Source organism: Leuciscus leuciscus (assembly GCF_965113295.1).
Source record: "Leuciscus leuciscus genome assembly, chromosome: 16".
NCBI classification, from domain to species: Eukaryota; Metazoa; Chordata; class Actinopteri; order Cypriniformes; family Leuciscidae; genus Leuciscus; species Leuciscus leuciscus.
The window spans coordinates 8,706,034-8,722,609 of NC_138740.1; positions in this window are offsets into that span (position 1 = coordinate 8,706,034).

The following is a 16,576-nucleotide window of genomic DNA, read 5'->3' on the forward strand; positions in this document are numbered from 1 at the left end:
ATATTAATTATAATGTTTTAAATTTAAAACAACCCAAACACACCTATAAACATTTGGATGCTGCATTAAACAAATTATTAAAGGGAAAAAAATGTAAATAATAAATCAACTCCACAGCTGATTCCAAGTGATCAAGGGCTTAGGACGTTCCAGTTCAGCCCATTGCAGTTTCCGCCAGTAGTGGGCACTCGCAATGACGTAAATCCGAGTGAACGAGAGGAAGGGAAGTTAGCGAGTGAAGGGCATGACAATTTTGGACTGGAACGCAGCACTGGGGCTCATCTCCTGTTTCCAAAATGCATCACAAACTGCTTGAGAAAGCTGTTCTACTCATTGACTGTAAAAGGTTACTACTGTACTGTTACCGTCCATAGGCAACATTAGGTAGGCCTATGTTATTATCAACTACTATAGGCTATCAATTAGGGATGGGCGATATGGCCTAAAATCTATATTGTGATATACATTGCAGCCTCTTGCGATAACGATATACAGTATATTATAATAAAACCATTTCAGAACAGATTACACAGACCCATGCTAAACAACTGCTAAATGTTTTTTTTTTTTAAAGGGTGTATGTAGTTTTGAGAACATATATTGTGCAAAACTGTAAGTATACAACATAATTTTGCAGATAAATAAAATGTAAGTACACTAGCTGCAGAGACTTAAGTAGGTCTAATGTTTATTATGGCTTGGAGCTTATGAAACCCCAAATTTAAAATTAGAATATTGTCTAACTGATGTCTTTTCAGTTAAAAAGAAACACAACAACGATTCTTAAAATCGAGATTATGTGCTACACCACTAAGATATATTGGAATGGGAATAATACGCGCGCGCTGGTATTCAGTGATATCATGTTTCGTTTTGAATTTGAGGTGGTCGAACGGATTAGTCGTGTGTTAACTTACCGAACTGTTACCCCACACACTCTGTATATAGTTTGCTGCTGCTCGTCTGACGGCTTAAACCCGAACCAAGTCCAAATAATGGATGTTGCACCGATCTTTTTCACCAGCTTTCACGTTCAGCCGTGTTTACTTAAGATGACGAAGAATATGCGTTGCAGCCGGGTTTACCTCGCGGCCGCGGGTAGATTGCGTCATCATAGCTTGTGTAGTATAGAGCCATCTCCCAACCCAACTTGGAGAATAGATTAACGGCGATATTTTTTTTATCGCGCGATAAGAGTCTCGCGTTAACGCAGCACGTTAACGCCGATAACGGCCCACCACTAGTAAATACATATTTGTTATACTTAATTTTCTTACTGTGTTGCTCTTTATACATGTTTGAGTGCTTTGGGTGATTGCTAGTCTGTTGCTAGGATGTCATGAGTGGTTGTTTAGGTGTTGCTATACAGCTGCTAGAATGTTTTCGATGTTTGATTGGCAGTTGATTTGAAGCAGCTGGGTGTTATGGGTTGTCACTAGGGTGTTGCTTTGCAGTTATAGGGTGTTCTGGATGGTTACTCTGGCATTGCTATGCAGTTGCTAGGGTGTTCTTGGTGGTTAATAGAATGTTGCTTTGTAGTTGCTAGCGTGTTTTGGGTGATTGCCAGGGTGATGCTATGCAGTTGCTGAGGTGTTCATGATTATTTCTAGAACATTGCTATGCAGTTTCTTGCTATGCAGTTTTTATGTTTTGGGTGGTTGCTTACTGGCATAATAATGAATAACCCATCCTTAATTCTCTATCTGAATTTTATTCATCATAGATTTAAATAACTCAATACTGTTGCATCAGAATCAGCATCTAATGTCATAGATATGGTGGTGGTGTTACTTTGGATGTTAAAATAAGAACTGAAAACTCTTAAGACTGTTGAACAAAGGCTGTAATATGTCACATTTGTTTGTGGGCAGGTTGTCATATAGGCAGTTACATCAACATTTGATTCTCAAATCAGTGTACCAATCCTCAACATTTTTCACAAGTTTTATCATCCACTACACAAGACGACTAATTTCCCAGAAAGTAAAACCACACTCCTAAGCATGTCTGCAACACAAATGTTGTGGATTGAGTTATGTAACAAAGCTAAATAAGGTTAGAGGTTTGTTTCAAACAGCTTTTATTTGAGCAATAACAAAAAGCAATCCTTGCTTTGGCCAGCGCTATTAAGTATGGCCATAGCAAAGAAGATAAATGCACAAGGAAGTTAATTATATCACTTACTGCCATGCATTAGACACTATTTGCTCTTTAGGGCCCTGTTTACACCTGGTATTGTAACGATTGAAGTCCAATGGAGGCAAGTGAGGTGAGAACCCAAACGCAATTTATTTTTCAAAAAGAACACAATCAAACATAAAAACATGTCATGAAAACTCAAAACAGGACCGTGAACATAGACTAGAAAACAAGACTACAGGAGCCTGAACAATCAATACTCAACAAGGACACAAGGCAAACATGAGGGTTTAAATACATACAGGACTAACGACGAGACATGGGACACCTGTGAACATTTAAACAATCAACATGACACAACAGACAAGGGAACACAAGGCAGGATCACCTTTGTTCTGTATAGGGAAACATCAGACAGGAGTCTGTGATTATTGCGGTCAGCCAGAAACAGCTGAACATGTCCTAATAGAGTGTAATAATTACATGGAAGAGCGTAGTTGTTTAACATCAGTCCTATATAAAGAAGGGAAAGCGCCTACTTTAGTTAATCTCTTAGGAGATGTATCTAAAAGTGTTAAAAATCAAGTTATGAGGTTTCTCAAAAATACGGGGTTGTTTTACCGTATTTAATATGTACATATTTATATCATAGGTATAGATGTGCATAGGTGAATAATTCCCTCGGACCATTCTCGACGACCACACTCCTGTCCGGTAGTTGGCGGTAAATGCACCTTAAGTTGGTTTGCCAACCGCCAGTTAAACTCTAAAAGAAGAAGAAGAAGAAGAAGAAGAAGAAGGCAGGATCACAGGACTAAAACGGGGATCACATGACAGACCAGAACCCAGGAACAAGAAACAAACACCCAAAATGTGACATACGTTGGAGGGTGGTGGAGCGGAGGCGGTCTTGGGGGAGGGATGGAGGGACAAGTCTGTGCAGGGGAACAGGACCAGGACATGGCAATGGTGGGCCTGGGCCCTTAAGAGAGCAGCCAGAAAAATGGAGCACAACTGGAAGAAAACAAAACTAGACGTTTTTCGAATTTCGTGGAGAGAGAGCACGATTGCGTACAGAAAAGCCTTAAAAACTGCTAGATCTGTTTATTTTTCGACTCTCTTAGAAGAAAACAAACACAACCCTAAGTATTTATTTGACACAGTGGCTAAATTAACAAGAAATAAAGCTTCTTCTTCTGAAGTTTCCAAAGAGCATAGCAGTAATGACTTTATGAACTTCTTTACTTAAAGATTGATAATATTAGAGAGAAATATAACTATGCAACAATCAACAACAGTATCGCATCAGGCAGTGCATTGTAGTCTCCCTGAGGAAAAATTCCATTCATTCGTTGCAATAGGAGAAGAAGAATTATCTAAACTCTTTAAATCATCTAAATGATCAACATTTATGTTAGACCCTGTACCGACTAAGCTACTGAAATAAATGCTTCCAGAGGTCATAGATCCTCTTCTTAATATCATTAATTCATCTTTGTCACTAGGATATGTACCGACAACTTTTAAGCTGATACTAGAAAAGATACTAGAAAAAGCAGTATCCTTACAACTATGTTACTTTTTAGAAAGAAATTATATCTGCAAGGATTGTCATTAAGGATTTAAATCCGTGTATCATTCGTTCAGTCGTTTTTTTATTTAATATTGAAAGTAGAAAAATGAGAAAACGGTTCCTATTTCGTTTTTTAATAAAAAAAAAAAAAAAACGAAAAACAAGAATTCAGCTTTAGTTTTCGTTTTCGTTTTTCGTTCTGAGGGTGGAAAATTAATAAACAGTCTGAATATTCGATTTCTACATGTGGGCGGGAATGAAACGCCCCTTTCCTCTGATTTGTCAGCCGAAGATCAAACTGTCCCGTCCTCAGTTCTGCACTGCAGAATAAGACGCGTTTATTGCAACTTTTTCATATGTTTTCCATCAACCAGACTAACGAATGGCTCGACACAACCCGTACTGGGGAATAGACTAGACAGGGCTTTCTTCTGTGTAGACCAGCAGTTCTCAAGTGTCAGGGGTTTGCTATTTTCCTATTTTCCTAACTGTAAAGTCAAGTTTTTTTGTATAATTTTTTTTTATCATGAACCACGCTGTGTTTTATTCCTAAGTGACTATATAATGCATTTTACTTCAAATAATCTAAATGTTGACTTTGAAAAGTAGGCGCGTCAGAAGGCTATTCGCTCTATTTTGGTTAATTTTTGGTGTGCGCCAGAAAGATGTTCAAGGAGACTGAGATGCACTAAAGCAGCGCATCATGTTGTTTTCTTTATTTTTCAAAGGCATGACATTTTGTAGTCATTTTGAATGTACACAAATAAAAATATAAACTTTACTGTTTCGAATGACAGAGTATTAAACGACAGAATATTAAGTTATTTCCCCTGCTGAGCAACAAATCCAAGTGATGGCGCGCTCGCTTACACAACAGGCTATTATCAGTTCACTTCTGGCATTGCTAACTTGACATCGCAGCCTGTTCATTATTAAAATAAAACACAGTCAACCAAATATATAAAAAGTTATTCTGCTTAATTTAATTGATCTGTTGTACAATATAAAGACTGCGCACAGTCCTACTTGCTGTTATAACAAACTCATTTTCCTTGCTGTGAAGATGATGATTTAGCCTATACGTCTACACTCACCTAAAGGATTATTAGGAACACCTGTTCAATTTCTCATTAATGCAATTATCTAATCAACCAATCACATGGCAGTTGTTTCAATGCATTTAGGGGTGTGGTCCTGGTCAAGACAATCTCCTGAACTCCAAACTGAATGTCAGAATGGGAAAGAAAGGTGATTTAAGCAATTTTGAGCGTGGCATGGTTGTTGGTGCCAGACGGGCCGGTCTGAGTATTTCACAATCTGCTCAGTTACTGGGATTTTCACGCACAACCATTTCTAGGGTTTACAAAGAATGGTGTGAAAAGGGAAAAACATCCAGTATGCGGCAGTCCTGTGGGCGAAAATGCCTTGTTGATGCTAGAGGTCAGAGGAGAATGGGCCGACTGATTAAAGCTGATAGAAGAGCAACTTTGACTGAAATAACCACTCGTTACAACCGAGGTATGCAGCAAAGCATTTGTGAAGCCACAACACGCACAACCTTGAGGCGGATGGGCTACAACAGCAGAAGACCCCACCGGGTACCACTCATCTCCACTACAAATAGGAAAAAGAGGCTACAATTTGCACGAGCTCACCAAAATTGGACAGTTGAAGACTGGAAAAATGTTGCCTGGTCTGATGAGTCTCGATTTCTGTTGAGACATTCAGATGGTAGAGTCAGAATTTGGCGTAAACAGAATGAGAACATGGATCCATCATGCCTTGTTACCACTGTGCAGGCTGGTGGTGGTGGTGTAATGGTGTGGGGGATGTTTTCTTGGCACACTTTAGGCCCCTTAGTGCCAATTGGGCATCGTTTAAATGCCACGGCCTACCTGAGCATTGTTTCTGACCATGTCCATCCCTTTATGACCACCATGTACCCATCCTCTGATGGCTACTTCCAGCAGGATAATGGACCATGTCACAAAGCTCGAATCATTTCAAATTGGTTTCTTGAACATGACAATGAGTTCACTGTACTAAAATGGCCCCCACAGTCACCAGATCGCAACCCAATAGAGCATCTTTGGAATGTGGTGGAACGGGAGTTTCGTGCCCTGGATGTGCATCCCACAAGTCTCCATCAACTGCAAGATGCTATCCTATCAATATGGGCCAACATTTCTTGTTGAATCAATGCCACGTAGCAGAACTGTTCAGGCAGTTCTGAAGTCGAAAGGGGGTCAAACACAGTATTAGTATGGTGTTCCTAATAATCCTTTAGGTGATTGTATATTGGGACTCGACTGAAGTATGAAGCCTTCTTTACATTACTAGTTAGCATCCAAATGTTACATTGCAAATATGGAAACTTTGGACCGAACGAGAGATGCGCGAAACCAACATCGGTACAGTTTCAGTTTCGATTCAAATAAATTTGTCTAGGCTTGGCGTGTAAAATAGACTAAATGTTGTTTATAATAAAGGACACAATAGGCTATTATTATAAGCTATTAGGTTATATTTGTATTATACGTGGCTATACTTATTTTTCATTCTTGTTGTTTTCTGAATACCATTAATTTAAGGATTTGACATAGGCTACAGTAAGGGGAAGTAAAATACGCATAGACATAGCCTATATGTTATTAATAGTGTTTATAATGTTAATGTTGTATTTTATTTACCGGTCTTTTACACTATTTATGAATAGGCTAATAATAAAATGCGTTTGTTTCCCTCTCAACATGACCCGGTGCACATCTTTGAGATATAGATTAATAAATTTTAATAAAACACAAGGCCTACATCATAAAACTCAGAAGAATTGTTGTTCTCTGTTCTCCGGTTGTTAGATAGTCAGTCTGAATGACAGTTCATGCATTTACGTTAATATAGGCCTATTATATAGTCAATGCATTATTCTTTTTTATTTTTTTATTAGTGTTAAAAATATGTGCTGACAATGATGCACCTGAGCCCCTTGGAGACCCTAACCAACCTCCTGCATTCTGCCAGAACGAGCAAACAGGACGTGCAACAAGGGACACAATAGTTAGACACTATTTCTGATTTGGATTTGTTTTGGATTTCAAAAATCAGTGATTGCCATTCTTTGCATTTTTTTGGTTATTCTGTAATCATTGCATGCATCACTAATAAATATTCTAAAAACAAAAATATTTTCGATTGTGATGAATATATATATCAATTAGTGACAGAATAAAATTTATTGTTTTTGGTCAATTTTGACAGCTGTTTGGGGGATTATTTTATGAGGCCAAACTCTTTCTACTTTGCTGTAGGCCTATACTGAAAGGCTGAATACGTTAAAGCCTACCTAATCACTGTAGCCTGACGGATGAACAAATAAAATTAAAACCTTATGAATAAATAGGATATCTTGTAAGATACTGCATGATCCAAATATAGTATTATTTGATACATTTTTTAAGTTTTCATTACATGAAATCCACGCTGAATCCACCCTTCTGATGGGATCAGTTTAATCCAGATTTTTTGGATCAAAGTGATCCAAATCCTACAAAAAAGTTCTGAAAAACCCAAACTAAAGGTTTGATCCGGATCAAAACCAAGATTGGATTACGTGATCTAATTATCCGTTTTTTCTTTTGAAAAACCCATTTTCAAGATTTGATCCAATCCGTTATCCAAAATCCTAGTGGATTACTTTTGAAAAACCGGGCCCTGGGGACTTTTGGCATACTATTTTCAACATACTACATTGTGCTTTGATGCACACTTATTCTAATCTCACATATCAAATGGATAGTATACACTATGTAGGGTTATTTTATTTTATTTTAGCATTAGGAACCAAATGCAGTATTTTATTTAATAAGCAAGATTTCAGCAGATGAAAAAACAAGCCAAAAAACGTACAACTACATAAGCTACTTAAATGATATAAGTCGAGCCAAGGAAAACACAAAACTAATGAAAAGGTCAAGACGCAGCTGCACTGAATTCGTAACAACCTACTGGGTTGCTTCCTTAAAGTCTGTTATAAGTGATACACTTCCTGCTGCCAGTTGGTGATATGATCATGACCCGCAACATCAGCCCCCATGACCAAACAAACCGCTCAAGTTTGATCTAAACCACTCAATGCATGCAGAAGATATGAAACATTTCCTGTTTTCCTTTTTTTTTCAGCAAGAATTTAGTTAGGGTTCACACTCAAAATTCAACGTTATTTTATTTGAATAACATTGTTAACGCTACAAAGACTGCTTTCTAATTACTGCTCTTTGGGGGGCTGTTAGTCCTGCTATCAAATGCGTCACCAATAAACAATCCATTTACTTTTAAACAAAGGCAATTTCTTGACAAAAATAGGTTTATTTCAGCAATTATAGCAGGACGGCTGTATCGCGGCTTCAGAACTCTAGGATAATTCCTCTGTCACATGTAATTATTGTATTAAAATAACCGACCCAAAGCACTATGGCATAATATTGATTCAAAAGAAAGCCACTCTCCAACAATGGCCATAATAAATACATTTATAATGTTTGTAGCTGGTTGTTGAACAGGTCAGGCCTTTCTCAGATAGTTGGATCCCGGCTTCAAGAGCATATAGAAATCAGTTTGACAGGCATTTGTAATTGAAGCTGCTTGTGAGAGGAGTGAACAGCCAACCACTCACTCACATGAAATTAGCCTCAGTGCCGCAGTTATGCAACAACACAACATGGTCCTCAGGAGACAGTTTTTTGAGTAATGATTTATGACTGAGGTTCTCGTTACCTGTATGGATGCCAATGAGGTGGAAAATTACTGTGCCAAGTTTTTTAGATTGATGCATAGCAACTAATGTGTTCTTACTATGAAGCGTTGAAGTAAAATGCCATAAGTTGACTGAAAGTTTAACACTAAGTGTAAAGTTTAACACTTTAGCATACTTTTAAAAACAATACGCTTTAAAAGAATATACTGGTGCAATTCTTCTGCTGTCCTCATCTGGACCTCTGACATAACCCAGTATGAGGCCAGTGTGAGTGCTCCCAGATCAGCACTTAACTCTAACATTCAGCATCGCTGCCAGTCGAGACTTTCAGTTGTATCGTCCAAAGCACTTTTCTCCAAAACCCTCTCCATCTGTGTTAGCCAGACGCTTGTGAATAATTCAGCGTGATGCACGAGTTCTTGCCAGTGTGTAAATGTGCTTTTCTCCCCAGTGCAGTCTCTGTCTTTAGCCTTTCCAGGCCCGGCACCGCAGGACGTCTCTACAACACGGATAACAACCAATGAGCTCGCAGTGTGTAGGCGACATCCGTGCTTTTAATAAGCATGACGCTCTGAACCAGTTGGCAGAAACGCTGGCTATAGCAAGTTCACAAGGTGTGAAAGATTTAAAAATTACACACCTATGCAGACCAAGGATAGACCACTTTTACATTCAAATGCTAAATGCAATTCCAAATCCAATATCATTTTTTACCAGTCTCACAAACAGACCTGAGGCATGACCCTGCTGGTTAGCGATGCCCCACTACAAAGCAAAGTTTTCTACAAAGCCCAACTACAAAGCAAATATTCTTTCTGACTGTCAGTCGATACTCATAATAAATAACTCACATGTTCATTACTGTGTTAAATATTTTAGGTGCTGCCATAACCAATGAGTAACTCAGAAAGGACATGCAGGTGGAGGAGAGACAGGTCATGAGGCATAAATATAGCCTTTCCAATTACCCACACTTGCGGCCTTTGCACTTTTACACTTATCCTATCTCATCCTATCTTATCCTATCCTATCCTGTCCTATCCTATCCTATCCTATCCTGTCCTATCCTATCCTATCCTATCCTATCCTATCCTATCCTATCCTATCCTATCCTATCCTATCCTGTCCTATCCTGTCCTATCCTATCCTATCCTATCCTATCCTATCCTATCCTATCCTATCCTATCCTATCCTATCCTATCCTATCCTATCCTGTCCTATCCTGTCCTATCCTATCCTATCCTATCCTATCCTATCCTATCCTATCCTATCCTATCCCATTTTATCGTATCGTATCGCATCGCATCGCATCAATCAAGTCAAGTCAAGTCAAGTCAAGTCAAGTCAAGTCAAGTCAAGTCAAGTCAAGTCAAGTTTATATAGCGCTTTTCACAATACAGATTGTATCAAAGCAGCTTCACAGTGTTAAATTTAAATAATACAACAAAGTTTGTTTCAAGAGGAATTTATTGATTGATAAAATTAAATTAAATATCCCCAAAATATCCCCAACTGAGCAAGCCAAAGGCAACAGTGATATGTAGTGATATGATGACAATCATATCATATCATATCATATCATATCATATCATATCATATCATATCATATCATATCATATCATATCATATCATATCATATCATATCATATCCTGTCATGTCATGTCCTGTCCTGTCCTATCCTTATACTATCATGACATATTTCCTGTATTTGTCCCAAATGTAAAAGCTGGCATGAACAAATGTGGAGACATTTTGATTACCCGATGGGATTCACTTAAAGTGCTGTACAAATTCAAACAAAGATTTTACAGAGCTTTATTTACATATTTTTAACACTTTTCACTTTACACAATTTATTAACTGTGGTGCTTTGACATCTAATGATTTCGGTGCACATAAGTTCCTGAACATGATGAATGATGGGATACGCTTAGCATCAATAAATGCTCTGAAGCGGTATTAGAGACAGTATTGATTTAGTGTGTGTTAACTTTTGGTATTTTTCAGACCTAGGACAGTCTTGCACACTTACTTCCAGTAGTATATATGCATACTCAAGTGGCCAAGATCTGTATATTTGGATATTAGGACAGGTCTTTTTTTAATGTTTCACTGGCTCGTTTTCATCTTAGTTTATTAACTGCTGCTGATTCACATTAAAGCTGTTTTTTTCTTCTTCTTTTTTACACTAAACATTCTGGGATTCAGTCCCAACTTTTAAGTGACTCATTGTGTTAAGAACTACTAACTAACTATGACAAATTATACCAATTAATTACTAATCACAACATTAACATGTATCTGAGATGTAAGCAAGATGTTGATGAGTTGTTGAAATGGGGTGTTGCCTAGTCACTCTTGAAGAACTACTAGATCTGGACCAGTATTTTAAAGTGAAAACAAAATTCAGATATTCTATTCTATTCTATTCTATTCTATTCTATTCTATTCTATTCTATTCTATTCTATTCTATTCTATTCTATTCTATTCTATTCTATTCTATTTAAAATTACTGTTGTCTCCTTTTACCTTGAGTATATCTAAGAAAATAAATGGCACCAACCCTACATTCTCTTATACTATTAGCCCTGTGCTTCAGAATCAACCATTTGCATCATTTGTAATTGCCTAACCTGCCACACTGTACTAATCTGAATGTCATTAAGCAGATTCCCTGTGTCTTTTTTCTTATCTCAGGAAACACATGAGGCAGAGAAGTAAATCTGCTTGTTTAGAGGAAGAATGGCCTGATGGCCAGCCAAACGGAAGGGCTGATGGGCAACATTCCCATAATGGACTAGTGAGGTAGTGAAGGGTGTAACCACACTGCTACAGTATGTATAAATGCTTGATGGCTCCAGAGCAGTCAAGCATTGCGATCTCACCGAGTCACACACTTGTGAAAGACCGGGATTTATTCTGACGAAGTCTCCTGTTGACAGCTGACCTGCCATTACCCATTCAGTCACAGCCAGCTCCCTTCAGGTGCAGCGGTGCTGTTAAGCGTTTGTCACTAAAAACTGGAGCATTTAGGTGTTGTCAATGTTATAGGACAAGTAGGGAAATGAAAGACAGTTCAGATGTGAAAAACCCTTTGTGTAAACTCAAGCTTTTTAAAAAAAAAAGCTAGTGGACTGGTCGGCTAAGGATTAGTTTTACATGGGTAGATGGAGTATTGTAATTTTTCCACAGGACGTCTGTAATATTTATGACCAATTCGCATGGGATAAGACATCTCAGTAAAACTAGCAGAAGTGGGAGGGGTAACTGGATTTACACACCGAATTCAACTCCCTGTCATCATGAGTGTGTTACGTTTCTTCCTGATAACACGCGCGCGCACACGCACACACACACACACACACACACACACACACACACACACACACACACACACACACACACACACACACACACACACACACACACACACACACACACACATATATATATATATATATATATATATATATATTTATAAACAGTTAGGTCTGGCCGAACGATTTATTAATTAAATTCTGATTGGATTCTGTTGGTAATAGGCACTACCTAAAGCTATAAGAAGTTCAAGTGCTTTCGACCTTCTTTTTTATCTGAATGGTACTGTACGTGGACAACAATAGGTTTAAGAGCTTTTCAGTTCTTCAGGAAACCTTCAGACAGTGTTTTGCTTCAGTTTGAAACCAGATAAACTTCACATGCTTGTCTTCCTTCACAAGAATTTGCCATAGATTGAGTACGCAAGAAGTAAAAAATGCATGTGCCTTGTCTATCAGTATCCTTATGTTTGTTGGGTAAAAAAGAAAAACTATATAAACAAAGTAAAAATGAATTTGACTGATAACTACCCAAAATAGATTCTATAGATATCGCGATATATCGATATCGTGAATTCTTTTGGCCACAATAACCGTGGTGTGAAAAATCTAGCATCGTGACAGCCCTAGCGGGTATAGATATATACACTAGATGTCGCATTGGCTACTGCGAAACCGTATCCAATGCGACATCTAGTGTATATATCTATACCCGCCCGCGCTCTCAGATCATTTGGACGCGGCTGTGTTCAAGAGGTAAAAACGATATAAATACTGTTCGTTTTCTCACACAAACCGCTCGTTTCGTGTCTTGGGCCATCAATGTGTACTTACGATGGGGAATTGTTTAATTTGGACGACGGGGAATTGTTTTAATTTGGACTCTGTGCATGCTCTTTGAGACAGTGACCATAGACCTGCATTATATGACTGACAGACAAGAACGGTTTGACCTAAAAATATCAAAATTGAATCTACTGCGGAAAAAAAGACACCTACACCTTGGATGCCCTTGAGGTAAGCTAAAACATACCAAAATTTAATTTCAAAGTGAACTATCCCTTTAACCTTGCCATTTTCAAAATATCATATCAAATATCTGGTAGCACTTGAATTATTATTGTTATAAATTTCATAACTGTCAATAATACATCACCAAAAAAAATGATATGTTGTATCATAAATTATATTATGCAACGCTATCTCATGACCAATTCATATGATGTGTCTAAACCTCAGTGATGGGTAGTTTTAGGGGCGGGGTCAGGGCTAGGTCATACGAATTCATACGAATTGGGCAACTCTGCAAAATTTGGCAAAATTTTACGAATTCGTAAGAGTGAGGTCGTATGAATTCGTATGAATTAGCCACCTCGTAAAATAAGTATGAATCGCCGTGAAATTGGGTTGTACTAAATTATTGATTAGAGAGGGAGCTAAACCCTGCAGGACAGCTGGAATTGCCCACCCCTGAGGTTAAAGACAAGACAAAAAACAAGATTTTTTTTTTTTTTTTTTTTTTACACATAGGGCCAAATTTACTAACAGTTTGCACCAGGGCAAACCTTCTTTTGACATAAAAAAACAAAAAACAAAAAAAAAAACCCCAAAAAACCTTTTTTAGGATTTACTAAAGACGCAGTGAAAAATTAGCACTTAAAGGCCACAGGGTTATTTTTGTGGTTGTTCTTATTGCATGCATTTGGAGTTTCCTTTTCAAATGCAAAATTTATGAGAGGAGAGTATTTAAATGATTCATGCAAGGGGATTTATTAAGGTTTGCGCTGTCAATTTACTGGTATTTTTACCACCCCAAATAATAATGTTTTAAACCAGACGCTAATTTCTGCTGCTCTTGGTAGATTGCGTTGGTGATTATGGAAATAATCCGGCTGTGTCTGTGTTCATCGTCAGTAGATCACTATCCCTTAGACATGTCATACATGTATATTTTGCTTATAACATTTTTTTTTTTTTTTTTCATCAAATAAATCATAGAAAAATGAATGACTTTGGCTTTTTTAATACCCTAATAGGAGGACATATCCTGGGAGCTACAACTCATAAACACACACACACACACACACACACACACACACACACACACACACACACACACACACACACACACACACACACACACACACACACACACACACACACACACATATATATATATGTATATATATATATATATATATATATATACAGTGGGTACGGAAAGTATTCAGACCCCCTTAAATTTGTCACTCTTTGTTATATTGCAGCCATTTGCTAAAATCATTTAAGTTCATTTTTTTTCCTCATTATTGTACACACAGCACCCCATATTAACAGAAAAACACTGAATTGTTGACATTTTTGCACATTTATTAAAAAAGAAAAACTGAAATATCACATGGTCCTAAGTATTCAGACCCTTTGCTGTGACACTCATATATTTAACTCAGGTGCTGTCCATTTCTTCTGATCATCCTTGAGATGGTTCTACACCTTCATCTGAGTCCAGCTGTGTTTGATTATACTGATTGGACTTGATTAGGAAAGCCACACACCTGTCTATATAAGACCTTACAGCTCACAGTGCATGTCAGAGCAAATGAGAATCATGAGGTCAAATAAACTGCCTGAAGAGCTCAGAGACAGAATTGTGGCAAGGCACAGATCTGGCCAAGGTTACAAAAAAAATTCTGCTGCACTTAAGGTTCCTAAGAGCACAGTGGCCTCCGTAATCCTTAAATGGAAGACATTTGGGACGACCAGAACCCTTCCTAGAGCTGGCCGTCCGGCCAAACTGAGCTATCGGGGAGAAGAACCCAAAGATCACTGTGGCTGAGCTCCAGAGATGCAGTCGGGAGATGGGAGAAAGTTGTAGTAAGTCAACCATCACTGCAGCCATCCACCAGTCGGGGCTTTATGGCAGAGTGGCCCAACGGAAGCCTCTCCTCAGTGCAAGACACATGAAAGCACACCTGAAGGACTCCAAGATGGTGATAAATAAGATTCTCTGGTCTGATGAGACCAAGATAGAACTTTTTGGCCTTAATTCTAAGCGGTATGTGTGGAGAAAACCAGGCACTGCTCATCACCTGTCCAATACAGTCTCAACAGTGAAGCATGGTGGTGGCAGCATCATGCTGTGGGGGTGTTTTTCAGCTGCAGGGACAGGACGACTGGTTACAATCGAGGGAAAGATGAATGCGACCAAGTACAGGAATATCCTGGACGAAAACCTTCTCCAGAGTGCTCTGGACCTCAGACTGGGCCGAAGGTTCACCTTCCAACAAGACAATGACCCTAAGCACACAGCTAAAATAACGAAGGAGTGGCTTCACAACAACTCCGTGACTGTTCTTGAATGGCCCAGCCAGAGCACTGACTTAAACCCAATTGAGCATCTCTGGAGAGACCTGAAAATGGCTGTCCACCAACGTTTACCATCCAACCTGACAGAACTGGAGAGGATCTGCAAGGAGGAATGGCAGAGGATACCCAAATCCAGGTGTGAAAAACTTGTTGCATCTTTCCCAAAAAGAATCATGGCTGTATTAGATCAAAAGGGTGCTTCTACTAAATATTGAGCAAAGGGTCTGAATACTTAGGACCATGTGATCTTTCAGTTTTTCTTTTTTAATAAATGTGCAAAAATGTCAACAATTCTGTGTTTTTCTGTCAATATGGGGTGCTGTGTGTACAATAATGAGAAAAAAAAAAGAACTTAAATGATTTTAGCAAATGGCTACAGTATAACAAAGAGTGAAATATTTAAGGGGGTCTGAGTACTTTCCGTACCCACTGTATATATATATATATATATAAACACAAACTTTTATGTTAGATGCGATTAATCGATTTGACAGCACTACTTTGGATGTGTTTTATTTAAGTCCAGATGATTTAAAAAGTGACATGAAATTATTTTTTGCTAATCATTTTCCACTCTTGCCTATAAGTTTATAAGTTTATTTTTGTTAGTGAATGCAGCACAATCGTGAACATAAATGGATAACTTTAAAGGAGATTTTCTCAATGTTTAGATTTTTTTTGCACCCTCAGATACCAGATATTCAAATAGTTGTATCTCGGCCAAATATTGTCCTATCATAATAAACCATACAACAATGGAAAGCTAATTTATACTTTTTCAGATGATGTATACATCTCAATTTAAAAAAAAATTACCCATGTGACTGGTTTTGTGGTCAAGGGTCACATATTAATAATAATATTAATACTCTCATAACTTGTATTAATAGATTGCTTGTATTAAACAACATAACAGATTAACAGATGCATTTTATTGGAAATGAAACCGTGTATCATTCAAATTGAAACAAAGTAAGCAATCTCCATTACCTCGAAACACTTCCCCTATGATCACCAGTGCAGAATAGTGGTGAACCATCTCTGTTTACACATACTGTGACAACGTCATGAATATTTTGTATGTCTTGCAGCTGCTTCACCGCCCTCATCACTGCAGGCAGAGTAGAGAGTTGGTGAGTTAGGAGCTATTTGATGGTGCGAGCGCACAAATGTCAGCTTCAAACAAATCACCTGTGATGTGTAATGCATCAGCCTGCAAAACAGAGTAATACTGTCATTCTGATTTCTGGCAGGATCCCCAAAGTTTGGGCCAAACATGAATTACTGAATTATGAGAAAGCAAACTATGTGTATTATAGGCCAATTTATTATTACATTACCGTGTTAAGCAAATAGTGACTGCATGTTATAAACATGCAATCACAAGAAAAAAGTTAGAATTGTGAGATAAAAAGTCGCAAATACC